The following is a 27,984-nucleotide window of genomic DNA, read 5'->3' on the forward strand; positions in this document are numbered from 1 at the left end:
TTGCTCCTCCCCCCCTCTCTTTTCCTTTCTTTTATCTTTTCTTTTTTCCTCTTTTCTCCCTTCCTTCCATCCCTTCTTTCTTTCTGCCTTCCTTCCTTCCTGTCTACCCTTCTCTCTCTACTTTCTACTCTTCCTGCCTTCCTTCTTTCCTTTTTTCCCTTTTCAAGAAGAAATATTAAGCTAGACTAAAAGGGCTTAGGATACCAGAATTAGAATTTTATTCTTTACTAATAATATAGCTACCATGGGAAAATAACTCATCTGTCATCAGACATATTTCTAATATCTTGAATACTGCTTTCCTTGACAACTGGAGATATAGTCGATTACCCAAAACTTTATCCCCAGGACATATATAATATTTTAGAATACAAAAAAATGTATTCTGAAAGACTATCACAAACAAAAAGATGCCAAAATATGAATGCAGTTCTGGTATAGATAGTGTAAATATTTGGGACAATTACTTTTTGGTCTGAAAGTCAAATGACAATGATAATGCAAGCATACCATAAACTAAGCATCACTTTTTTCCCCTCTTCAGGCTTTTTCTAAAATATTTCACAGAAAGGGGGCACGTGGGTGGCTCAGTTGGTTACATATCAACTCTTGGTTTTGGCTCAAGTCATGATTTCAAGGTCTTGAGATCCAGCCCCAAATCTGCCCAGTGCTAGGTAGGGAGTCTACTTGGAAATCTCTCCCTCTCCTTTCTCTCTCCCCCTCTACTCTTCCCCCTGCTTGCTCTCTCTGTCAAATAAATGAATAAATAAATGATAAATAAATAAATAAATAAATAAATAAATAAATAAATAAAATCTTCACAAATATAAAATATTTCATAGAAAGATAATATGTAGTTCCTTTTATCGTAATCAAATTTCCTGGCACATTAGAAAAGCCACAAAATTGTACAGTTTTTATTACTCAAAGCTGTTTTAAATAGTAGACTATTTGTTCTAGTGGTTTTAACAATTTTTATTAATTTTAAATAGGAAACCCTCATACAAACATAATTCCCTAGGGAGTGAAAAGAAATAAAGTAGCATAAAGCAGATGTGCTCTGAGTGAAGCAAGGAAAGGAAACCTAGAATCCTATTCATTTGGCTGTTTTATCCACTCTTGCCCTTCCCCACCTGCCCCTGAGGACATTATTAACCCTCCACGAGTCTCAAAATACAGACTGAAAAACACTAATCCACCCAACCTATTTCATTTTATAATGAAGAAACTGAAGTCCAGTTCAGACTTACTCAAGCTACTATATCTCGCTGGTGGCAAAACTGGAATTAGAACTCATGGCTCTTGACGACCTTAGTTTTTGCAAATGTAGCTTTAAAAAATTAATTAACAACACCTGGTAAATTAGTAAATTCAGAAATATTTTCTTTTGAAATGTACCTTGAAGACAACCTGAGAATTATAAGGAAATCTTCAAATCAGGTACTTTGAATAATCCTGTTACATGAATTACCATATTCTCTTTTTCTCTGTGTATCAGAAAGTTGCTAGATGGTCCAGTTGATACCAACATGATGCCATGCAAACAGTAGTGACCAATAATCATACCCCTTACTCATAATAGAGATGGCAAAGGAGAAAGCCATGATATTAACATTATAACTGATATTAATTGGTTTATAACAGATGTTGTAAGCATGCAGCTTGAACTGTACAAGTATGGACTAAAGAGAACCACCCTGACTCTATGAGTTATTTTCAGGTTAGATATAGCAATGATCATCCTCACTGAACTTGATTGTGATAGAGAGCAGAGCGAAGAAAAATCACTGCTTTGATTGAAGGATGTAGTCATGGGATATCTGCAGTCTCAAGATATATGTAAAGCAGTGTGTCTGAAAGTTTTCAAACCACAAGTACGGAACTCAGCACTCCCAAGAAAAATGAGCATCTAAAAAATTAGAAAAGTAAGCGATGAGTTTTCACAGCAGTGGTAGAAACAGATACCAAACAAATAACACAATATTTGCATATTATTTTAGATAATTTCCAACACTCCCTTACAAGATATCATGTTATCACTTGGTGAAGTAAATAAAATAATGAACATGAGATAGCATAAGGATATTTTGAACATGTTCTTCAATCTATTGATTTATGTTTTGTAAAACTTTGGCTCTTGTTAACATTTTTAATTTATTAGGGTTTTTATTTTAAGTTCTAGAAGATTAGGTAGAGGCTTTCTTTAGATTTAAACAGAAAGCTTTTATGCGTAATACTATATTATGTACATGTATATACATAACATATTGCATATAATTATAGACACATCTAACATATATGAAAGATGCATATATATCATGAATTCTACATTATATAAATATAACTGAATTTAATGCCACCTGAATCAAAGCTTATTTTTGGAGTTAAAGGAAAAATTTTCAGCAGATACCACATAGTGTAGTGTTTTTGTACTTTTTTTCCTTTTTTTTTTTAAAGATTCCATTTATTTACTCATGAAAGACACACAGAGAGAGAGAGAGAGAGAGGCAGAGACACAGGCAGAGGGAGAAGCAGGCTTCATGCAGGGAGCCCTACGTGGGACTCGATTCTGGGACTCCAGGATCACACCCTGGGCCGAAGGCAGATGCTTAACAGCTGAGCCATCCAGGGATCCCTCCCCCCACCTTTTTTCCCCTTTTTTTCTTTTTTTTTAAATTTTTTTTAAAATTTATGATAGTCACAGAGAGAGAGAGAGAGGCAGAGACACAGGCAGAGGGAGAAGCAGGCTCCATGCACCGGGAGCCCGACCTGGGATTCGATCCCGGGTCTCCAGGATCGTGCCCCGGGCCAAAAGCAGGCGCCAAACCGCTGCGCCACCCAGGGATCCCTCCCGTTTTTTTCAACATAATTACCTCCTAGCAGTTGCCGAGAGGAATTCTAGTGCATCACAGAAGAGCACCGATTAGAAAGTCTTAATGTAAACTGGCTTTGTTTCTCATGATCTTAACAGTTTAAATGCTTTGTATATCTGTAGGTTACACTTCATGATAAGAGGACCATTTTGTCTTATGGTTGACTATCATGGTTTTATCACAGGCCAAAAAACTACCTTTGCAGTAGAAATCCGTAACAGTAAGAGAAAGCAGAGGGCAGGAAGGGCTAGGACCCTGTAACAATGCTTAGAAAAGCGTGCACTATAATTTTGAATATCCCTTCAATCTAATAATAACTCCCAAAAGCGAATGTGTTATTCTCAAATTTAATAAATTATGAGGGCAGCCCGGGGGGGGGTGGGGGGCTCAGAGGTTTAGCTCCACCTTCCGCTCAGCCCGTGATCCTGGAGACACAGGATCGAATCCCACGTCGGGCTCCCTGCATGGAGCCTGCTTCTCCCTCTGCCTGCCTCTCTGCCTCTCTCCCTGTGTCTCTCATGAATAAATAAATAAAATCTTTTAAAAAATTCTTAATAAATTATGAGAACAAGGGCTCCAAGATGTGTTTGGCATTTTAGAATTTAACGTTGCTGATTTGATCACTCCTCCTCCTTCTCCTCGGGATAATCAGACACAAGTATTCCTTTCTTCTTTCTCCCTCCTTTCCTACCTTTCTGCCTTCATCCTTCCTCTAGAGTCAGGAATTGTAGACTTGTGTTTTCATTCTATCCACAAGTAATAAATATATTAAGCCACTTATATTATGCATTTAACATGAATGATTAAAATATCCAGGAGGAGGAGGGGGTATTTGATTCTGGTCTAGAACATGTAGGTAGGCTATTAAGCCACTCACCTAACTTAGTTATAAGTGGTCTTAATTTTTATTTTTATTATTATTTTTTAAAGATTTTACTTATTTATCCATGAGACACACACACACACAGAGAAAGAGAGAGAGAGAGAGAGAGAGAAAGGCAGAGACACAGGCATAGGGAAAAGCAGGCTCCATTCAGGAAGCCTGAGGTGGGACTCCATCCTGGGACCCCAGGATCATGACCTGAGCCAAAGGCAGCCAGCAGCTCAACCACTGAGCCACCCAGGTGGCCCAATTTTTAAATCAATAAAATTAGACTGGGTAATTTCTATTAACTTTTTCAATCTTAAAGAGATATTTTTATTGCTTTATTTATATTCCGTAGAAGAGCTAAGTATTAACAAGAATGGTCTCTCTATTGTGCTATGCATTCCCACCAGCTGTCTGAAACACTCCTAAGTGATTCGTTAATTCCTGTTTAACAAAATTATGTTCTGGAATGACAGCTGGAGACACAGTAAGTGGTTTATAACTTACAGTTTTTCTTAAAAGAGACACTGCTAAAGTTTGTCTTTGTTTCCAATACCTCATACCAGCTTATGAGGCAAAATATGTTTTAAAAACACATAGAGAAAAATGTCTTATTATGTCACAATAATTAATATTTATTCACTAAGAATATGAGAGAAATTGGTCTTAATGTTTTTTTTTTTTAAAGATTTTATTTATTTATTCAGGAGAGGCACAAAGAGAGAGGGAGGCAGAGACACAGGCAGAGGGAGAAGCAGGCTCCATGCAGAGAGCCCAACTCGGGACTCGATCCCAGGACTCCAGGATCACACCCCGGGCTGAAGGCGGTGCCAAACCACTGAGCCACCGGGGCTGCCTGCCTTAATGTGTTTTAATTGAATAAAATGAGTAGCCATCATCATATACAAAAATGAAGCAGAGTCCCTATGGCTAAATTTTGATATGTGGTGTGAAGTTGACAGTTTTCCAGTCATTTTCTTTTATCTTGTTATTATAAATATTTTTAATAGAAGGAAATTTCTAAGTATGAATAATCAAAGTAATTTGTGAGTACATGGTATATGGAATCAGTTTATAATCATGTATTATATAATCATTTTCATGAAAAATAATGTAAAATGTTAAGCAATCATTGCAAAATTCTAAGACAAAAATAATTTTGGAAGAATTTTTCATAGTACCTTCTTAAATTACTGTTCATGATTTTTTCACTCATGTAGATCCCAGCTGACCTAATGTAGATTTTCATATATCTTTCACTTTCCCATATATCTTACACATATTTAAATGCTTGTTTTTTTAAAGCATATCTAAATGCTTGCTACTAATTGTGACTGAACAATATATCTACAAATCTAAATCTGTCCCCAGAAATTTTGATATCACAAAAAAATGTCCTCTCATATTTGGCATCTCTCAACTATTAATTCAGGATGTAGCCCTTTAAAGCCAACTTTCCCAAAGAAACATTTTGCTATTGGTTAATGGTCTTTGTTGTATGTGTTCGTTGCAAATTACTCATTATTCAAAGATATTTTGGTATAAATGAGAGAAGTCTTATTGTGATCATCTGACTTGAGTGAACAAGAATAGTTCTTGAGATCTATTACTCTCTCCCATACTACTAATTTATATCTATAAACGACATAAATATATACATATAAAAATTCATGTCCTTTATTTTTTCATATTTTATTTATTTATTTGAGAGAGAGAGAGTGAGCACAAGCAGGGGGAGGAGCAGAGGGAAAGAGTCAAGCAGACCCCCTGCTGAGTAGAAAGCACGGCACAGGGCTCCATCCCACGGCCCGCAGGACTTGGAGATCATGACCTGAGCCAAAGTCAAGCACTTACCATCTGATCCACCCAGCTGCCTCTAAAAATTCCTGTTTAACATACTCAACAGGTACATGTAACTTACACTGGTCACACCTGAGACATCTATAAACTAACAATACTAAAAACATTCATGCCTCTTCATTAGAGTGGTAGAAGTCCAAAAGGAATTTATGAGACTTTTCATATATTCTGTTTATTTTATTACATCATTTAGCCTCTCCTTATTCTTAATCTAACAATACTACTTTTCAGTGCTCACTAGGCTTGAGTTGCAACAGAACTTCCATTTTCTGTCCATATGCCATTGCACAATTTACCTAACCTATCTTCTCATTTACAAAACTGGGTTTAGAATAGGATTATTGGGGGGTATATTTTTGAAGGGCTTTTCTGTGTACTCATGTATTAAAAATTCATTACAATTTAGCTATTGTTATAATTATTTTATTGATCTATCAATCATTGGGCACTGTGAAACCATTATCCAATGTTCTTGGTCTTCACCTACACTGAAGCATAAGCACAAACCAAAATCATAACCACAGCTTAGCTCTCATTTCCCCTCAGGCATTTTCAACCTCCAATACCTCAAAACATGAAATTCCAACCCTTGACACCATCCGTTATGCTCTCATCTCTTCGAACCTTTCATTTCTATTCTATTCGTGAGTCTACTTTTATCAGTACTGCTCAGTTAGTATCCAGTTCTCCAAGTATACTTGGCCAAATCATTAGTTCTCTTTCTTCATTTCCCAGCTTGAAGATTATCATATAGCATTTCCCAAAATGGGATACTTATACCACTTGGTATATAAGAATTACAGGTTTATTTTATTATAATATATCAATTCTTTATTATTACTTTAAACTATATTGGAATAGAAAAATACATCAAGTTCTGAATACATTACTTGAGAAAAAATTTATTTTAAGAAAACAATTGAGTTGATATAAGAGGTATATAAATTTGTGGCAAAACAACAAATTTTTCTAATTTTAATTAGCTGACTGAGGCTGAAAATTATGTTCCTTTGGCCATCTTATTACACATATCTCCTTGATTATTACTGTACTCATATCTCGTTGGTACTCTATTACTGTACTCAGGTCTTTTTGAATAAGTTTTCTATGATGTGTGTGCGTAACTCTGAATGCCACTCTATACTGTTTTTCCTTCGGCAAAAATTCTCTACATTTGGTAAGCTAATATTCTGATTAGAAAGCCTACATTCCAAAGATGGTTGCTACAAGTACTTCAGTTATCTTTATCTCTGACCAACATCAGATGCTTTTTAAGTTATTATAAACCAAAAATAGGAATCCATTAGTGAAATTATTATTCAACATACATGGACCAATTAAATATTTTAAAAACATTCCTAAGATATTTTAGAGACATTCCATGCTCTTTCATGACCATATGTAGTGAGAGCCCTGTAGTCTGAAGCCACAGAAATGATAATCCTGGTTAAATAAATTATCCTGTGCTCCTTTTCTTGTTTAGAAGTTTTCAATTCAACTGACTCTGAAAGATAGTGCAAATGAGTCCAATGGCTGGAAATACTGTCAGAATTGCCTAAGGGAAAGTTTAATGCAAGTAATTTCTGAGCCCAGCAAAAGATAGAGAATGGAACATCTTTAATGTAAGAAATGGCAGAATGATAACATAATTCAGCCTGGCTTGATTCTATTATAACCCAGTAGTGAAGTAGAAGAGGTAACTCACATCATTTCTAGCTATTTGTAGCTATGGGGACCTATCAAGGAGAAAATCATAATTGGTATGTTCAAATATATTTCAGGTTCACTTTCCAAATCTTTAAAGTACTATTGCTGTTCACTCTTGTCAGATGATTGCAATAGGATTTCTCTCTTTTATACCACAATTTCATTAAGTAATCCCTTATTTACAACAAACACATAAAACACTAGTGACTAATAGCAAAATATTCCTTTAGAAAACAGACTATTAATTTTAAATTGTAATATATAATATACTGTTATATCATATATTTTATTAATTATACTCCTTTTATGTTGGTCTACACATACATGAATTTACTTTAGAGGTTATTACCTTCTGTTAAAAAGCTTAAGAATTATGGCCATTAAATGAATTTCCCAAAGTCTGACATCTAGTAACTTCTCAATAAATCATATCTTTTATAACTATCATTATTTATATAGATGCTTAATATAGAGGCTTTTAAAAATTTGAAAATTAGATATATATCATTTGGTGTCTATAGCCATACCACCCAGAACATACCCAATCTCGTCCGGAGATTAAAATGAAAAAAAAAATTTTCTCTAATGAGTTTTTAAATAAGGCTTTCAAAATAATATGAATTCATATAAATTATCAATGAATTTTTAGTTTCACCATTTAATTTGGCAATAGTTATTATCTCTAACATCCCTCTAATTTCTTTTCCTTTAAAGAAATTAATAGTTTGTTTATAATTAGATGTCTATGCTGTGTTCTTTATTCATTAAAGAAAAAAAATCTCTCAACTTTTTCAACTGATTTCATTGAACTACCAGATATTTTACAGGTTAGTGTTGTCACTTAAACAATGTATTAATATCAAATCTTATGTTAAATCGAAATAAATATATTTACTTTTTTCCTTTCTATTGAGATTATTCAAAAGTCATATTTTTTATTCAGCATTTGTTGATAAAACATTTTATATTTGGCAGGGAGAATGTTTGGGAAGATTTATTTATTTATTTATTTATTTATTTATTTATTTATGATAGTCACAGAGAGAGAGAGAGAGAGAGGCAGAGACACAGGCAGCAGGCTCCACGCACCGGGAGCCCAATGTGGGATTCGATCCCGGGTCTCCAGGATCGCGCCCTGGGCCAAAGGCAGGCGCCAAACCACTGTGCCACCCAGGGATCCCCTGGGAAATTTCTTATCACAGTGACAAGCACTAGCAAATCATTCGCCAAAAAAATGAGCTTTATCATTTGCTCTTGAGCAGATGCAAAGGAATATAAAATTAGCCCTTTTCTCTAAGAAGCAAGATGGAAAGCTTATATTAATAACGCTAATAACAGTTGACTCACAGAAATGAATTCTACATAAAACTATTTATCCTCATGCTCACGAGTAACAGTGTTAAATCATATCATCATAATACTGATAAAGAAAAATACAAGAGAAGTAAAAAAAAATTCATACAATTGTTTTCTTAATTCCATAAATATTTACTGAAAGTATATGATATGAATGGCATGGTAGGTGTGTGTGATACTTCAGTCAACAGGACAAACAAAATATGTCTGCTTAAATATTTGCCTGAAAATTACTAAGATGTTCATATAGGGACATATAGTATCAACCATAAAAGAACACAAAAATATCTATTTTCTGTAGGCCTTTTTTGTATAAAATGTTATGTGTGCTATAAGAATATGTAATGTGGGCTCCTTTGGGATACTCTAGAGGAGAATCTATTTTATTGTGTTTTTTACTTACAGAGCTGCTTTCTCATATTCCTGGACTTAGGGCCCCCTTCCTTTAACTTTAAAGTCAACACTATAGCATGGTGCTTTAGTCCTTACTCTTCCTTCTTTTGTTTTCAATATCTCTGCTTCTTTTTTTTTCTTTTTTAAAGATTTTATTTATTTATTCATGAGAGACACAGAGAGAGAGAGAGAGAGTCAGAGACAGAAGCAGAGGGAAAAGCCGGCTTCATGCAGGGACCCCGATGTAGGACTTGATCCCGTGACTGCGGGATCCCGACCTGAGCCAAACACAGACGCTCAACCACTGAGCCACCCAGGGGTCCCCTCTTTGTTTTCATAAAGGGTATTTGTGGATACATGTAGGGCCCACCCAGATAATGCAAGACAACTATCTCATCGTAAGATATTCAATTTAATCACATATGCAAAGTCTCTGTTACCAATAAAGTAACTTTCACAGTTCTGGGGATTAGGTCCTAGATATCTTTAGTAGCCATTAGTCTACTCATTGTCCATCTGCATACCTTCTGGCACTCTACTCAAGAAGGTAACCTCTAGTGAGCACATTAAAATAACGACAACAACAACAACAAAAAAAATAAAATAAAAAAAAAATAAAATAACGACAACAAAACAACAACACAAAAAACATAATCTTCAAATTAAATTCCATCATTCTTAAATTTCATTCTATTAAGTTTATTACAGTTCTTTTTTTTTTTTTTTTTTTAGATAGTTCTTACTTGAGGTGCCTGGGTGGCTCAGTCGATTAAGCTTCTGACTCCTGACTTTGTCTCAAGTCATGATCTCAGGGTCCTGATATTGAGGCCCTTGTGGAGCTCAGCAAGGAGTCTGTTGGAGATTCTTTAGGCTGCGCTGTATGCATTTGTCCTAGTGTATGGGGAGAGGGGGAGGGAGCGGGGCGGTGAGCAGAGTCGAGGGCTCGGGAGGGAATTAGCTAGGCTAGTGGAGATCGGGGCGGGATATCGACGCTATCTCTCTCTGCTTTGCTATCTTTTTCTTTCTCTTTCTCCTCTTTCTCTCTCTTTCTCCCTTTGCCCCTCCCCCCAGTCACTCATTCTCTCTCACTTCTCAAATAAATAAATATTTTAAAAAGATAAAAATAGGGGCAGCCTGGGTGGCTCAGCGGTTTAGTGCTGCCTTCAGCCCAGGGCCTGATCCTGGGGGGCCCAGGATCGAATCCCACGTCGGGCTCCCTGCATGGAGCCTGCTTCTCCCTCTGCCTGTGTCTCTGCCTCTCTCTTTCTTTCTGTGTGTCTCATGAATAAATAAATAAAATCTTTTAAAAAAATAAATATAAATAAATAAAAGTTTGACAGTTTTTTTCTAGTTGCCTACTACTACCTTATTATTGGGCTATTTTATTTACCATCAGTTATGGCATCTATTTTCTAAATAATCTTCTTGTCTCTGACTATATTCATTCCTACTTCATAAGAGTCAGAATTAAACTTTCTAAAAACTAAACACAACCAAGTTACTCAGCTCATGAAAAAGACCCTGTTTACTACTACCGTTCATGGAACAAAATGTAAACTCTATAATTTGGAATAAACTATCCTCCCTAGTCTGAGACCAAAACTCCAGTCTTTTTTTAACCACTTCACATCTTTACACAAGTAAACCAAGCACTCTAAGTACAAAAGGATTACCAACATTTTATAAACATATGGTATAGAATTGATTTCAATATTTTGCTTGGCAAGCTTTTATTAATCCCTCAAGAAGACAGGCTACACGTCATTAGGATTTTTTTTCTTCCGTAATATAGAAATAATGGCTACTTCATCTATGGGTCTCCACATTCATTTATATTTCCTTTATGTCTTTTTTGTGATATTATTATTATTTTTTAAATTATCACTCTATCTCCTCAATGTGTATTTGAGCACAAATTGAATAGAGCTTGGCAGGAAGGAGACAATCCACAAATATGATTAGTTGAATGAATGAGACCTTCAGAGGCAAGGGAGAAAAACTAGTGCCTGTAATAATGATATAACTGATGAACACTTCTCCTCTCCTCAAGATACACCATGAATTAAACCAGATCACTCCTCAGAAATAGTCATTGCTTGAACATGAAATTAACTACTCTTTCTGTTTTTAATCCTTATTCAGGAAAAGTCAAATACACAAATTTATATATATATATATAAAACATAAGTATATTGATATATAACATGTATAATGTTTCAACAAATGTTTTAAATATAATATATACATTTGGACCAAGTTTTGCTTGACTGGAATTTTTTTTATTTTTCACTGTCATTTTAAAAGTACCCAGTAATACTCTTGTTATATATACTATCCACTGCCAGCAAATTATGTGATTTTATATTTTCAAAAACTGTTCTTCCTAAATGAATAATACTTCCTAAAACAGTATTCAAAATATATTTATGAATTCCTTCATTCACATATTAAATAAAGGAACACACACACACGCGCACACATTTTTATAAAATAACCAGAGCCAATGCTATGAAGAGAAGTAACACTTGACATTGAGAATGTCACAACACATGTCTAACAAAAATGAATAATTCAGCTTGGTGGGTCATGTGATATTTTTTATCACACATTATGGTAAAAATGTTTATTTCCTTCTATCTTAAGAGTCCTGAGGGAAAGCACTGTGTATAGTTTACCATTTTGTCTTAGTTAAGAGTACAACATTTTGAGCCTTGATTTTAATGAATGTAAAACTGATTTTGCAAACCAAACTGAGAACACATAACATCAGTGATTCATGAAACATTTGTTGACTAAAAACATTGCTATCCTAAGGGGACGCCTGGGTGGATCAGAGGTTGAGTGCCTGCCTTTGGCCCAGCGTATAATCCTGGAGTCCTAAGATCCAGTCCTGCATCGGGCTTCCTGCATGGAGCCTGTGTTTCTGCCTCTCTCTCTCTCTGTGTGTGTCTTTCATGAATAAATAAATAAAATCTTCAAAAAAAAAATAAAAAAATAATAAAATAAAATAAATAAAATAAAATAAAATAAAATAAAATAAAATAAATAAATAAATAAATAAAATAAATAAAATAAAATAAAATCTGTCCTAGGACTTGAAGATACAAACTATATAGTGCAGAAACTAAATGATGAAAAATTATAATTTTGCAATATTACCAGATTCTTTTCATAAATACACGTGATATTCCCATTTTTTTTTATTTTATTTTATTTTATTTTATTTTATTTTATTTTATTTTATTTTATTTTATTATTTTATTTTATTATTTTCCATTTTTAAAATAGCTTTACTGGGATGCCTGGATGGCTCGGCAGTTGAGCAATTTGCCTTCAGCTCAGGGCGTGATCCCGCAGTCCCAGGACTGAGTTCCACATCAGGCTCCCCACAGGGAATCTGCTTTTCCCTCTGCCTATGTCTCTGCCTCTCTCTCTGTGTGTCTCTCATGAATAAATAAATAAGATATTTTTAAAAATATATAAAATAAAATGAGCTTTACTATCATTTTTCCAAGTGAATATTATGAAACACTTTTTCAAATTCTAAACATGGGTATGTTAAATAAAAATATGAGACAGAATAACATATATAGAAAATTAATTTCTCTTTTCTTTTCAAGTTTCATATAACTAAAATGAAGAGAACCAACATACATTTAGGAAAATACAGTAACAGGAGCATGAAAAAGAATTTAGCATTTAATTCCATCATCAGATTATATATAATTGCTTTTTCAGAATTCATAACAAAATATTTAAGTTCCAAAAAAACGTATTTAGATTACAAAAAATACCCTTAAGAGCAGCCAGAGACGTTGATTCAGAAATTATGCATAGAAGCAAATTCTGGCTAAGTTAACCAGAAGAATGAAAAATATGAAAGGTAATTAGGATTTATTTGAAGACTATTGGTTAAGTTACATGAATAGAGGATAAATGCCTCATAATGTAAAATCCAAGACAATTCCTATGATCTTAAAATGTTATCTTCAGCTGCTTGATCTGAATCACTGGAAGTGCTGTTAAAAATGATGAATTACTGGGCCCAGCCCAGAATTACTGAATCAGAATACCTAGAGAAGATGTCCACATATTTGCTCTTGAACACCATAATGAAGGAGACTCATGCCCTCTAATATTTGTCTTAGAGTGACTAAGCCCCAATATTCCATATGCTCTGTTTTTCTACTAAAGTTAAAAACTTCATGATTGTTAAAAAATCTCTGAACCCTTTTATCTTACATGACAGATATTACATTTGATTTTAAATTGCTGTGATTTGTGTGAAAATCACTCTCTCTTACTTTTCTCATAATTTGCAAGCTTATTCAAGCTAGCAAAATCATCTTTTTAGTCTGTGTATAACCCACAGCACAAAGAACATGGACTTTTAATGTCTAAATCCCTTATATATTTTTATTTATTTGAGAGAGAGAAGGGAGGGAAGGAGAATGGGTTGGGAGGGGCAGACAGCGATGGTGAGGGAAACCTCAGCGACTCTGAACCTCAGGTTCCTGAATGGAAACCACGAGACCGCAGGCTCAATCAAGAGACCCTGAACTGAAACCAAGACTGCGCCATTCAGGCAACTCTAGTGTATAAGTTCCTTAAAAATATGAATCGATTGAAGAAATAGATTTCACATATGAGGGTGATAGGCTTTTGGGTAAGAACACTATGTTGAGTGGACATTTTGATGTTGTATGTGGCTTTAAAATTGTTAAAATTAATTCTAAAAATTATTAGTCCTTTTTATGTAAGAGAAAAAATATATAGTAGGCTAAGACTTAAACTTATTGGAAAGTACAATTTCCCAATGAATAAAAGGCAGAAGCAATAGTTTTGTCTCTCATATATTTTAGTAAAATATGCCAAGTCTCAAAATCCTTTTTATTTCCTGAAAATGACATTTGAAATTGATTAGGTCGGTAGCTGCACATATTTTATTACCATTTAGCTCCTCAGACTGATATCTCTCTGAGAATTTCTAAGGCTAATTTAAAAATGTATCACTTATTGAGTAAGACATAACAATGATAATTTTGTTTCTGACAACACCCATCGGTATTAGTTTGTGTGCCAAAATCACTTTTCCTTATTTTCCAGATTCCTTTATAAATCAGTTCCTTATAGTACATGACTATAAATAATGTATAATTCAGGACTCAAAGCAACAATTTGTCCTCTAGGAAATAATTTAAGGAACATTTCCCAAGAGGAAAGGCCTCTGATTATCTGGAAACTCTATGAGTCTATAACATGTGAGATGGAGACATCTGTTGGGATACTCTTTTTCATTTTTAAATGTGTTTTTTCCCCTATTGCAATTCAGATTTCCACATATATTGTATTCATATAAATAGGTTATCCTTAAAAAAAAGTAACACATACACACACACCCAAAAAACCTGATCATTAACAAATGGTCATTTACTGAAAACATGGTTTAGCTATATGACTACATGTTGCATATAAATGAAAGGCTAATAGAATTACAGAGGACTTGCAGTACATTTTTATAAGTAAATTTTTCTGGATAAACTCCTAAAAATCCCTTCTTTTAATTTTCCTAATTGATAAATTTTATTTTAATTTGCTAATCAAAGCATAATCATTTAGTAATATTTATGTTGAAAATAGATTTTATGTCAAGCAAATACCTTCTTTATTGGTATTAAACACTATTGTATTAAGATTTGTGGGATATATGTTATTGGGACCTTTTTTAAAAACAGATTTGATAAAACATTTAAAATTATATTTTAAGTAACCTCTATAGATGAAATTATTGCATTAAGTTCAGGTGACACTTTAAAATAAAATATTTAGGGGCACCTGGGGGGTTCAGTGGTTGAGTGTCTGCCTTTGGCTCAGATGGTGATCCTGGGGTCCTGGGATGGAGTCCTGCATCAGACTCCCTGCAGGGAGCCTGCTTCTCTCTCTACCTCTGTCTCTGCCTCTCTCTCTGTGTCTCTCATGAATAAATAAAAGAAAATTTTTAAAAAAATAAAATAAAGTGCAGCCCGGGTGGCTCAGGGGTTTAGCACCGCATTCAGCCCAGGACCTGATCCTGGAGACCCCAGATGGAGTCCCATGTCAGGCTCTCTGCATGGAGCCTGCTTCTCCCTCTGCCTGTGTCTCTGTCTCTGTCTCTCTCTGTCTCTCATGAATAAATAAATAAAATCTTTAAAAATAAATAAATAAAATAAAAATAAAACAAGTTATTTAAAGTGAAAATAGCTGGCTTCATTATGTTTATTAAATGAATCCATTATAGTGATACATGTGGATTTTCAAAGGTAAAGAAAAAAAATAAGATTACAAATAATTGTTACTGAAAAGCAGGTGACAGTGAAAGAAGTCATTAAGTTGGACATGTTCAGTTCTATCAGATGGCTACTTTTTGGGGGCACGTTTCTTGTCAGGGGTTTAAAAATCAATATGTGATTAATAAAAATGAGGTATGCCCTAAATGACATGGCTTATGATTTTATACTATTGGTCTATTTTATAATGCAAAGCTCTAATTTTAGCATAATCATCTTTATCAACTAGTATTTATTACATGTTATGAAATCCATCTCCATTCATGTGGAGACAAAAGAATCATGATTCTGTCACTAATGTATTTCAGTAATTATATGAAATAGCCAAATTTCATATGAAATTAAAATAAGATGCAAATAAGTTTCACCACATATATAAATAAAACTATTAGTGTATTAATTAACAGCATAAATCACCAAATTATGGAAAACTTGGCAGAACTGACATAGGTAGAGGTAGGTGACTATTTCCTTTGAAAAAAGAAGAATCACATTGACTTTCCTAATGGCACTGAACACAGTAAATCTGACTGAGAGATGTATTGTACTTTGCTCTTTGTTTTTTTTTTTTGGCAGGCTAAGGCTTTAAAAGAAGAGTTCGTGAATAAGAGATGCCTCTCTGGGTCTTACCTGGGAAAGACGGAAATGAAGCTCTCCCATTAGAGTTAATCTAAGGTCCTAGGAGAGCATTTACTTTAAAGGTCATATTGATTGGCAGCACAGAATAGTGAAGAGAATTCACTATTGTCATTATTTGGTATGCATCAAATAATCTAGCCTTTGCCACCCACTGTGGTATTCTGAGTGAGAACATAACTCAGAAGCAGAAAAACAAATTCAAATCAGGACATATGTAAAGGGAGAGATCAAGGCCAAACCCATTGTAGGTGGAAGAAGAAATTCAAATTCCTAGATGATACAAAAGTCATATGATAGTGATTCTCAAACTAGAGTGTGATAAGAATTATATGGAAGCCTTGCTAAAGTTTTTGGGTCCCACTCCAGAGTTTCTGAAAAAATAGGTCTGATATGGAACCTGAAAATTTGCATTTCTAAAAAGTTCCCAAATGATGCTAATGCAGGTGGTTCAGGAACCACATTTTGCCTTATAAGATCTTATCATTAGAAAAAAAAAGAATAAAAATAAAAGTATAAGCAGTATATCTTACGTAATTGATACAGACACCCTACCAAAAAACAAATAAAAAACAACAAAAGAAAACAAAACAAAAGCCCATCAAGTGTTGGAAGGTGAGGCAAAGGAAACAGAAAGAAAGTAATTATTAGGGAATGAGCTTCCAGATAGACATTAGCTTCAGCCGACAGTTTTTCAAGGTTTCTAAAAGCAGCCACATCAGAGTATGTACCCTGGAAGCATATGACTACAGTTAAGAGTAAGAAGAAAAAGCAAAGATCAGTTGTTGACAGATAAATCCTTGGGACTCTATTACACCAGTAATGGAATGGGATTTGTTAAGAGGGATGAGGAAAAATAAACAGCACATGAAGACCAACCACAAAAAAGTCACACAAAATAGTTACTGTTAATATATATAATCAAAATAAAAGACTCCTTTTGCTATGAAATAAAATACTTGTAAGCAATAAAGTCATCTGTATAAATATTATTTTCAAAAGTATACAATTACATAGATTTATTAACAAACATGGATTACAATTTTGAAAATTCGGTAAAGCTGCCATGCCTTGGACCACAGGAAATTGTTTCAGAATATGAAATTAACAACATTGTGGGCATTACTTTGAGATGTTACCCTACAGTCCTAAGGAATACCACAAACCCTGTCATTCCAAGTGATTGTATATAGTAGAAAATCCTTCAAGTAAAATATATGACTTAGTTTCATCTTCCATTGCTAAGACTAAAAAAAAAAAAAAAAAAAAAACAGAAAGACTTTCCACTTTGGAATGGACAATAACAGAAAATAAGCTGTAAGCTTATTCTTTCCTTCTATATAAAATATGTCAATGCTAAATTTTATTATTATTTCAACATGCTACAATAATGTGAAATGATTATAGAGAAATGATCTTAGTTTAAAACCCACCCTACTCCCTTAAGGCATTAAAAATAGTGCAGGGCAATTTCAGAGGAGTCAAGTTAAAGCTAGGTCATGAATAGAATATATGGATGTTTTCATGAAATAGCCCAGAATGTGTGATAAGAACAATCATATTTTAAATTAGACTGTAGCCTCAAGATAATTTTCCAGAATGCCACACTAAATACATCACATATTCTTTTATATGCTGTATTTTTATGTTACATTATTAATGAAACATGAATTATTAAATACATATTTCAATAATTAGTGGCTGAATTCATATTATAGCATGTCTGATGGTAACTAATATAGTTGCTTTTATGCAGCTGTATTAATGTATATATTTTAATGTGTCCCTGTCATCTTTATGTTGGAGTAATGTAGGTTTATGTGTAGCAAATGCTTTGTTAAGTTTTATGAATTAGACAATATAAAAATATCAAGGGAAAGAGCAGATTCAAGATCATTAGCAATGTCAAACTGAATGGGAAAAAGCATTTTAAAGTTTTATAAAACTAATGATTTCTCAATAGGCCTAAGGCTTTAATAGTTGGGAGACAGTTTCTAGTCTTCAATTTCATTAAAACATACCTGGGAAATGGTCCATTTGAGTGAGTTAAGACAAACATTCCTTGAGGCTCACAATACCCTTAATTTAGAACTGGGTATCTTGAGAGAATAGGACTTTTCAGGTAGTATAGGTCTCATTGTAAAAACAAGAACACCATGGCCCAGATAATTTAAGAGATCCATACTTTTTGTTCATAGAATTAAATAAAAAATGTTTGATAAATGGATCAATAATTATAGAATTGCCCTAAGGTCACAAAGCCAATTGTTTCTGAACAAAAATATCAACTCTACTGAATTTCATAACATAGTTCTAGCCACTGCTCTCAGCTGACTGTTCAAGGCTGAATTTCTCTCTTTTTTTATAATTCACTCCTTCAGCAAATAATTATTGAACATCTATTTTAATCTGGGCAATGTACTAAGCTCTGTAGATTCAAATATATAGTTAATGCATCTGCATCCCCCCGTCTCCCACCCCAGAGTTTATATGGGGAAAAAGGACAGGTAAACTTACTGAATTAGAATACAGCATCTTAGAGCAAAGGAAGAACTAAACCCTAGGAAAATATATAAAATTAAGTCATATTTTGTCACACTTCTACTCAAAGTCCTTAATTGCACCCCTACTTTTAGAGTTAAAATCAGTCTTTATAAGAGCATACCTACTGTCATCATCTGCCTCCATCCTTTCTTACTGAACTCATCCATTCTTGGGTATCTTTTCCCTTCTATCCATACTCTTCTTCATTTCTCTCTATTTTTAGAACCAAACATGTTCTTCCTTCAAGAATTTGATTTCCTCCACCTTTACCAGTCTCCCCAAAGTATCCTTATGCCATAACCCCTACTTTTTTCAGATCTTTCCTTAAATATCACTTTCTAACTTTTCCTGATCAACTCATAAAAATAGCAATTCTTTCCATATCTATGTCTACACATTTCCTCATATTGTTCAGGAAGCTGAAGCCCAGAAGAATGACACAATTATCCCAAAGGTACTACGGATAAAGGTAATTATCCCAAAGGTACTGTGGATGGTTGAGCCACAGTTTGAATACAGTAGTCGGGCCTCAGACCCAGTATCTTAACCACTTTGTTATTTTTTTTTAAGATTTTATTTATTTATTCATGAGAGACACATACACACACAGAGGCAGAAACATAGGCAGAAGGAAAAGCAGGCTCCCTACTGGGAGCCTGATGCAGGACTTGATCCCAGAACCCTGGGATCACACCCTGAGCCAAAGGTATATGCTCAGCCACTGAGCCACTCAGGTGGCCCTTAACCACTTTGTTATACTGCCTCAATAGCAGTGGAATCCAAAAACATAGAAAAAATACGGCAGATCATTTTTAAAGGGATTCGTTCAAGAGGGTTTCCTCTTTGGGTTAGAAAAAGAATGATAGGATGCATAATGCAGCAAGAAGGGAATGTAAATGACAGAGAAGACAGTTTTGGCCTTGGCAGAGCTTTGTCAGATGTTACCAGTGACAGTCTCCAAAGGACTAAAAAATAAATAAATTAAGCACCTCACTGTAGGAGAGTTATCTTTTTAACCAAGCAACCATAGATTTTAGTAACATCAGGCCATAGTAATATCTGCAGTTAGAAAAGGGAAAGAGTAGAGGACTAGGCCAGCAATAATACCTCCTCTTTCTTTCCACAGATTTACATACTTAGTGGGTGTGGTTAAAATGTAAATGTAACAATTTAGTAAGCACAACCAATATAATACTTTAATCCATTTTTAACTATGAACCACTGTATAATATCTTTTTCATCTCGGTCAGTCCTTAAAATCAAGTATTTTAACAAACTGAATAGAAGTTGGCTTTCAAATTACTATGGCAAAACTTAAGAATAAAAAGGGAAGATAGCACATTTTACTACATTGTACTCATAAAGTATAAAAACTTTTTAAATAAGCAAGATTTTTAGATGACTAAACATTATGTGAATGTTTTAATAACTTTATTAGTGGAGTATACATAATTTATTGGTAACATATTTTGGAAATATATGAACAAAATGTTTTATTAATAGGAGATCAAAATCAAAGAAATTTGCAGACTGTTGGTGAAAGTTTGACTCAATAAAAATAAGGACATCTATTGCAATTAATTCTAATGGTGGGATCCCTGGGTGGCGCAGCGGTTTGGCACCTGCCTTTGGCCCAGGTCGCGATCCCGGAGACCCGGGATTGAATCCCACATCGGGCTCCCGGTGCATGGAGCCTGCTTCTCCCTCTGCCTGTGTCTCTGCCTCTCTCTCTCTCTCTCTCTCTGTGACTATCATAAATAAATAAAAATTAAAAAAAATTCTAATGGTGATTTATATATTGATATAATAATTGACACATTCAACTTTTATGGATGTATGTAATTTAAAAATAATTTTGAAGGGCTTAAAAACAATTAATGTTATTAAGTATTAACAATAATAATTTAAAGTAGATATTTCATTATTTAGAGTTGATGATAGATGTCTTAAAATAGTAAATATCTACTCTAGCTTATGCAAAAATATCCAATTATTTTATTGGGTTGCATTTATACTCAATATATTAACAACTTTTCATTAAATCCGCAATACAATTATTAATAGTAATTATCTTTTTGTATGTAATTTTCATAGAATCTTTATTTTCCAGTTCTTCAGTAACAAGAACTAAATCTATTTGAGAAATCTTAAAAAAAATCCTTATGATACTTGCCTATGCCAGAGAAATAGATGTCAAGCATAAATCTATTAAATAAATAGATATCATTAATTAATGGTTCTTATTTTATAACATTATGAACTTCATGTCAGTTTTATTTTTCCTTCACATTGATATTCTGGATCCTTAAAAAGATAAATTGTTCATATTATACTTTATCCTTTGATTCACTTACAGAGTACAACTGAATAGGAATTAGCTTTGAAAGAGGTCACCCATGGGCAAAATGTCAACAGAATTGTTATGCTGCCTAAACAGAATAATGTACAATATGAAATAAGAGTGACTTAATTAACTGAATCTGTCTCAGTACAGTGCATTTTTTCTCTAGTGAAGACATAAAAAAGATAGATAACTGCATTTGTCAATTAATCTACTCATATTTCAGTGTGAATATAAGAAATGAGGAAGTATATGAACTATTTGTGTCAGGATAAGCAGATAGGTAACAGATATATATACACTCACTCATTTGAATCCACACAAATATTGCCACCAAAAGTCAACATTGTATTCAGTGTTTCTACTCACAGAGGATGATCCTCCCAACATAAAATGGATAAAATAAAATAAAAAAAATGCTATCCACAAAGTTTTAAATCATTACTTAAAAGATGTTCTAATGCTATTATTAAGCCCATTTAAGGATCCCCCCACTTTTTCTTTCCCCTGTATTAGTACATGTTTTTTTTTTAGATGTATTTATTTATTTGATAGAAAGAGAGAGAGAGAGAAAGAGAGAGAGAAAGAGAGAGACCATGAGCAGTGGGAGGGCAAAGCAAGAGGGAGATAGAATATGAAGCAAACTCCACACTAAGTGCAGAGTCCCAGGTAGGGCTCTCACTCAGAACCCTGAGATTACCATCTGAGCCAAAACCAAGAGTCAGAACTTTAACAAACTGCACCACCCAGGCATCTCTTGCCCTGTACTATGAGGTTACTGTGGTTAATAAGGTTACTGTGAAATGGACATGCTATGCTGGTTTTCCCAAAGGTAAAGGACACTTTCTTCATTATTTTTTTCTAAGTTATGACCCAATTAATGGGTAATTTCTCACTGTTTGGGCCTTAGTGGAAGAATAGTCTATAGCCCACTCTTTAAATGGAGAGCTCATAAAACCATTAAACAGAGGAAAGCTAGTCTTTGAGACAAGCTGTCATTATTTTGTAGTGGTCAGATTGATAACAGCATATTAGAAACCTGTTAGAGGTCCTCAGTAATCAGTATACTGAACAAGCAACAAAGTAGAGCACTGTATAAACCATGTAGAGGCTACCAACTCTAGGGATTCCTTCTATCTTACAGTCTGGCCTGGACTTTCCAAATATCCTGATTATTCTAAAGAAGATGGACATTCTTATTTTTGTAAGAAATATTTCTGATATTAAATTTCAGAAGATAATTCAAGCATAAACAATTATAGATCAATCAGTAGATACTAAAAACCAAGAATCTGCAAAGCCAGATCAGTCCTTGGGAATCCAGATAAATTACTTTTGTTCTTACTCTTCAAATCTTGAAAAAGGAAAGATGAAAGTATCCTGCACTGATTATCCCACTGGATGACTTATCTTCTAAGGAGGAGACAGTTTAGTGAACAATTGAAACTAAAAGGTTTTTGACAATAGTTTCCACAATTTCCTGGAATAGAATGTGCTGGTTATGATCTTTTTTTTTCTTTTTTTATGATCTTTTTCATAGTGAGATTTGAAATGATTTCTAAAAAATAATTGCCCCTTCTCCTCTTTCTGAATTGTCTACAAGAGAAGATGTAATAGTTTTGCAATCAGATTTTACAGTGTTATTAATGAGTTATTCTCAGAACTTAAAAAAAGTAGCTTAGCACCATGTAGTAATTAATCTTAGTATACAAGAAAAACAAGACAATGGAATTATTTGAAAGCAAAAAAATAATTAGCTAGTTATAGATTGTCAGAAGATACATGATTTTAAATTAGAAATGAATATGCACTCTTATAAACTTACTTACAGTGGATTTATAAAATGTTCTGCACATTAAAGAAAACCAAACTCTGTATCTTACAGCACAGCCTAAGGCCTATTTTCCTGGTGGAGTTCTTCTGATGCAGTCTCGGTTTTATTCTCATCTATCCCCCTCACTACTCACTATCCCTATTATAGCAAAACAAGTTTCTGCTAGCAGAAATAAATTTTCTTTCCTAGCTTCTGGAAATTTAAGGATATATATATATGGACATTCTGATTTTTGTTTATATATATATAAAGAAACAATAAACTATTATAAAATTTTTTTAAATTCATGGGATCTGTAATTCTTCCTCAAGATAAGGAAATGGATATAAATTGGGTTTTCCCTTGACATCGTATTTTAAATTTCCTACTGTTGTGTTTTACATATATATGATAAGAATTATCTCTCATTTTATGGATGTGCAGATGTAGACAGGCCCTATATAAATAGGTCCGATAGGTGGCATTGCACTGATGCAATCACAGGTCACCATAGAGAACAAAATCACATGGCCATTAAAGATGACCTTTGTCCAAAAAAAAAAAAAAAATCACCAAAAGCCTGTGAAGAGGCCTTAACCTTACATAAATGCTATGACTTTGCTTAGGGCTAGAATTTCTCCTCTTCGATCTCTGTTAATTGCATGAACAACAAGAAATAACAAATTATTTTGGGATCTGACTAATTAAGCCTATCAGTAAGCACCTCAGGGGCGGGTTGCGTTTGGTTAAATTGCTAGTACACAGGATGGGAGAGAGCCTTCCTTTTTGCATTCTTGTCCTTCATCATTCCATACTTCTCTCCACAATCTAAGAGGTTCTAGGAGAATTCTATCTTCTTTCACCTAAATTAAGTCACGCTCCTTATCTGAGTTATGAGAAAAATAAACTTTTTTTTTTTTCAGACAGGAACATCACAGTGGGCATATGCAATGATTGATACATAAATTTCTTCAAATAAGATCCATTTGTATTGCTGTGTTTGGTAAACTATTGGATGCCAAATTAATTTGAATTTCAGGTAAAAATTCATTATTCTTTTTGTGTAAGCGGGTCCTATGCAATTTTCAGACACATGTATTTTTATTTGCTGGGTCTGGCAATCTTAGACTGAATTTGTTTTCCAGGTCAAGTGTAGAACAAGTATTTTTTAAAAGTAGGTTGAGAGACTTTAGGTAAAAACTAACTGTGGAAGTCTGTCCTAACTCACTGGACATATTCTTGTCCTGCCCCAATTGTTCAGCAGCCTATTCTCAGTTTTTCTGGTATATCACATTTTCCAGAATCATGTTTTTTGTCACAGTGTTTATATTCATATCATCTCTCTTCTTACTAAGGCAAAGTTTTGATTTGTCATTATTTCATGAGAGACTCTCTATATGAGATAGGCTTTTCTAATCTATTATGTTTCCTACAATTTAGGCCTATAAAGAGTCTTGCCAGTCTAGATTCCCTACCTACAATAGAATTAAGGTATATTTGAGTCTCTACTATGATAAATAATTTATTAAAACAAAATATAAATAAACAAGACAAAGACTTTATAAGTAGGTTCTAGGTTCATTATTTAAGATAATTCATTCCATTCCCTATGCTTCATCTACTTTTTTCCCAAAACTCTCCATATTGTATGCAAAATAGTACATATTTGTATATAACACATAACATTTTCTACATCACATTATTTTATATACATTTATTCATCACTCACAGAAAGGAGGGTGGAAAAGCAGTATAAAATAAATCCAATGTATTCAAAACTCTTAACTCTTATCCTGACTCTGCTTTGATCCTTTAGAAAATGTGTTTTATATATGTATATATAAAACACTTCATGGTGATTCCTAAAATGTTTTACAGACATATATAAATAAATCATAATGACATTAGCTATAGTTTGGTTTCAATTTTAATTTGCATGAGTCAGGATATTTATTCATCTAATGGTCTCCTCTTAGAAACAATAATAAAGGACAAATTATACTTAGACAATATGTAATAAATTAAAAATGTTTTACATATTATATTCTTTTGGAATTGTGTATTATTATTTTTTAAATATTTTATTTATTTATTCATGAGACAGAGAGAGAGAGAGAGAGAGAGGCAGAGACATAGGCAGAGAGAGAAGCAGGCTCCATGCAGGGAGCCTGATGTGGGACTCGATCCCGGCCTCCAGGATCATGCCCTGAGCCGAAGGCAGACGCTTAAGCACTAAGCCACCCAGGCATATCCCTGGAATTATGTAGTATTAATTTTAAATTTTTTTTAGGTTTAGTTATAATTCATTTATTTTAAAAGTATGTTTGGTTTTCCTCAGAGTATCAAAATATACTAAAAACTCAGAGTGAAGTTTTTAGTGTATTATGGATATATTTATTTCAATTCATCACACAAGATCAAAGAAAACCTTGGGTGGGCACATGATAGACAAATCTATTGATAGAGCTAATTGGGTTGGTAAATTTTAAGAAAAGATTGGTCTGCTCCCTCTGTCTACCATAACACAGCAAGAGCAAACTCCCTGATGGCTTTCTTCTCCCCTGAAGTGCAGCAATTGATACCAGGTGGGAAAAGTGATCAGTGGTTCAGTCTTAGAAAAATGTTTCAAAAGCATTGGTTCTTTTGATGTTTGATTACCAGTATAACAGTTCCTAATAATGCAAAAAAAGGCAAAGGGAGACTTTATGATCTCCTTCTTGTTAAACTGAGTTTTTCTTTAATTAAAATAGAGATTTTGAATAAATTTTTAGCTTATTAAAATATACTTATAACTAGTTTAAAACACAATATCTGAGTACCTTTCCTATTATAAAAAATAATTCATTCTTACATACATTTAATAAGATATCTCAAATGCCAAATGGTGAGAAATGCTATTCTTTAAAATTAAAATTATTTACTGGAGACACCTGTCTTCACTAAATAATTCTAGTATTTAAACTTTAATCTATATAAATAAATTTTATACTGTCACCTTGGGTAATTTCCAAATTGAGGTTATTTAATTGACATACTCCTAATCATCTGAAGGATAGAAATTGGACTTCTAAAATCTGTTGCAAGGCTATAATAAGTACCTGCTCTGAGTCCTGAAGAACCGCAGTTGTCGATCTGCATTGTATCTCTGAGTATTTTCTCTTAGATTCCTACCATCTCACGACACTTCCACCACCTCTCAGCTTTATCTTCATGCCTCCTTCTAGAGTCCTTCTTAATTTCCCATCCCCACTCCAGGAGTGCTTTCTATGCTCCATAACCTGTTTCTAATTCTGCCCATCTCTCACTGACCAAATATAGATATCACGCCACATTCTCGAATGCATTGAACCACAATTACAGAGGTAACCATCAAAGCCCCTTCCTATCCCACAACCAGCATTAAGTAGGTGGGTAAACTGATCCAAGTTTTCAAGTAGTTTGAGCCTCCAGCTCTTCAACTATAGCTTGTTTCCATTACCATGGCCATTAGCTTCTCATTGAATAGGTTTGCCAGACTGAGTATCCTGCCAAAGAGGAAAGCTGCTAAGTGTTTTAAGATTGCAAATTATTTTCCAGTTCTATATTTCTAGTTCAGGAGTTCTAGTAACTAGTTCTAGTAACTTGAGACTGCCTATAAGCCTAGAGACTGTCATTCCTGTGTTTCATTGCCTCTCTTAGGTCCAGTGTAATTGTACCTAGATGCTGTAAGTTCCTCTTACTCCATTTCTACTAATGAAATGACTCCACCTTTCCTAACTAACATTCCCTCTACAGCTCTGGTTATTTGTCAAGCTTAAGCCAAGACCCACTGAACAGCTGTCTTCGGCCTATGCCAGGACTGCTTGTAGCATTAAGTGTCAAGTGTGCCTCATATATAAATCGTACCTGAAGCTCCCACCCAAATCTTGGAGGAAAATCTCACTAGATAGCAATAGGTAGACATCACATTTTCAAATACCAAATATCCTACAAGCTTTATGTTTAGTAAAGACTGTATATTCTGGGAAAATCCTTAAGGCCCCATTCTGTTCAACAGCCTTTCAAGTAAATCCTCAACAATGTCCCTTAATGCGTTTGCAGGCTCTTTCCACACCAACCAATGTCTCTTAGCAGCCATGTCCTCGATGACAAGGACTTCTGAAATAGCTCATCAGAACTAGCCAAGGATAGCACTTTTTCCATTTTTCCATAAAAAGTTCCCATTTGAGAGAGAAAGAAATGTTTAGCATATTAATTCTCTTATTGTTTTTAAAAATATTTTATTTATTCATGAAAGACACACAGAGAGGCAGAGACATAGGCAGAAGGGGAAGCAGGCTCCTCACAGGGAGCCCGATGTGGGACTCAATCCCCAGACCTGGGATCACGCCCTTAGCATAAGGCAGATGCTCAACTGCTGAGCCACCCAGGAGTCCCTAATTCTCTGTCTTAATCCTAAATTTACTTCTTAGAATTCTAGTTATAAATTCTCCTTGGACCCAAGTATTCTGTAGATGAGAAGCTGAGATGTAAAGTTAGGCTCTGTAGCTGTATCCTATCACACGTTGATAGGACCATTCCCTGAATCAAGCTGTCCTCCCAACAACTCTTAAGACACCTCTCAGTGCAAGCTTCAGGTGCAGATTAGCATTGGCTGGGTGCTCAGTTCTCCAAGAGGAGGCTTACAGACATAAACTATTGCCATGGCTGTCCCTTCTCCATGCCACCCAATGAACATGGATCGCCCAATTTGTATAAAATAGGGCTCTTCATGTGAATCTTCAGGGCAGTATCTTAAAAATACAGAGGCTCAGGCCTCACTTCCAATTTAGTATGTCAGAATTCTCAAATAAACAAGTATTTTTAGAAATGGCACAGGTGATTGTGATGTATTGCAAGGTGTTTGAAATACGGACTTGCTTTTGGGATTCTCGTCCTACCTAGTTGTATAAGTCCTGTGGGCAACTGCACTCAAGCTATGTTACTTTCAGAGGTGCAGCATGGTCTTGGACAGAAAGAGAATCTTGAGACAATTACGTGACCTGCAGACCTGCTCAAACTGCTGTATATTACTGTGTGGCCATGAGCCTTATGATTTTTCTTTGTATAATACATCTTCTATGATATGCCACTGAAAAAGCAGTCCTGGAAAGGCAAACTACAGGAAAAAAAGTGGTATCTACATTTTCGATAAGCAATTAGCCCTTCACTGTAATATTTTTAAAAGTCCCAGAATCAGTAATAACACTCTATGTCTATAGAGTCTATGTCTATATCTATGTCCATAT

The 27,984-nt window shown here is 34.2% G+C and overlaps 1 protein-coding gene and 1 long non-coding RNA gene across 4 annotated transcripts in view; one reads left to right on the plus strand and one right to left on the minus strand.

Annotated features, from left to right (window-relative positions):
- EYS (eyes shut homolog) overlaps positions 1-27,984 on the minus strand; it is a 1,532,152-nt gene that overhangs the window by 1,070,751 nt on the left and 433,417 nt on the right. The gene's annotated exons all lie outside the window — the stretch shown is intronic.
- LOC111098301 overlaps positions 1-27,984 on the plus strand; it is a 145,879-nt gene that overhangs the window by 112,421 nt on the left and 5,474 nt on the right. For all 3 annotated transcript variants that reach the window (XR_005367892.1, XR_005367890.1, XR_005367891.1), the window contains one exon: positions 23,641-23,756. This is a non-coding gene — a long non-coding RNA (uncharacterized LOC111098301). The remainder of the gene's footprint in view (positions 1-23,640; positions 23,757-27,984) is intronic.

This window comes from Canis lupus, chromosome 12 (assembly GCF_011100685.1).
Source record: "Canis lupus familiaris isolate Mischka breed German Shepherd chromosome 12, alternate assembly UU_Cfam_GSD_1.0, whole genome shotgun sequence".
Classification (NCBI taxonomy): Eukaryota; Metazoa; Chordata; class Mammalia; order Carnivora; family Canidae; genus Canis; species Canis lupus.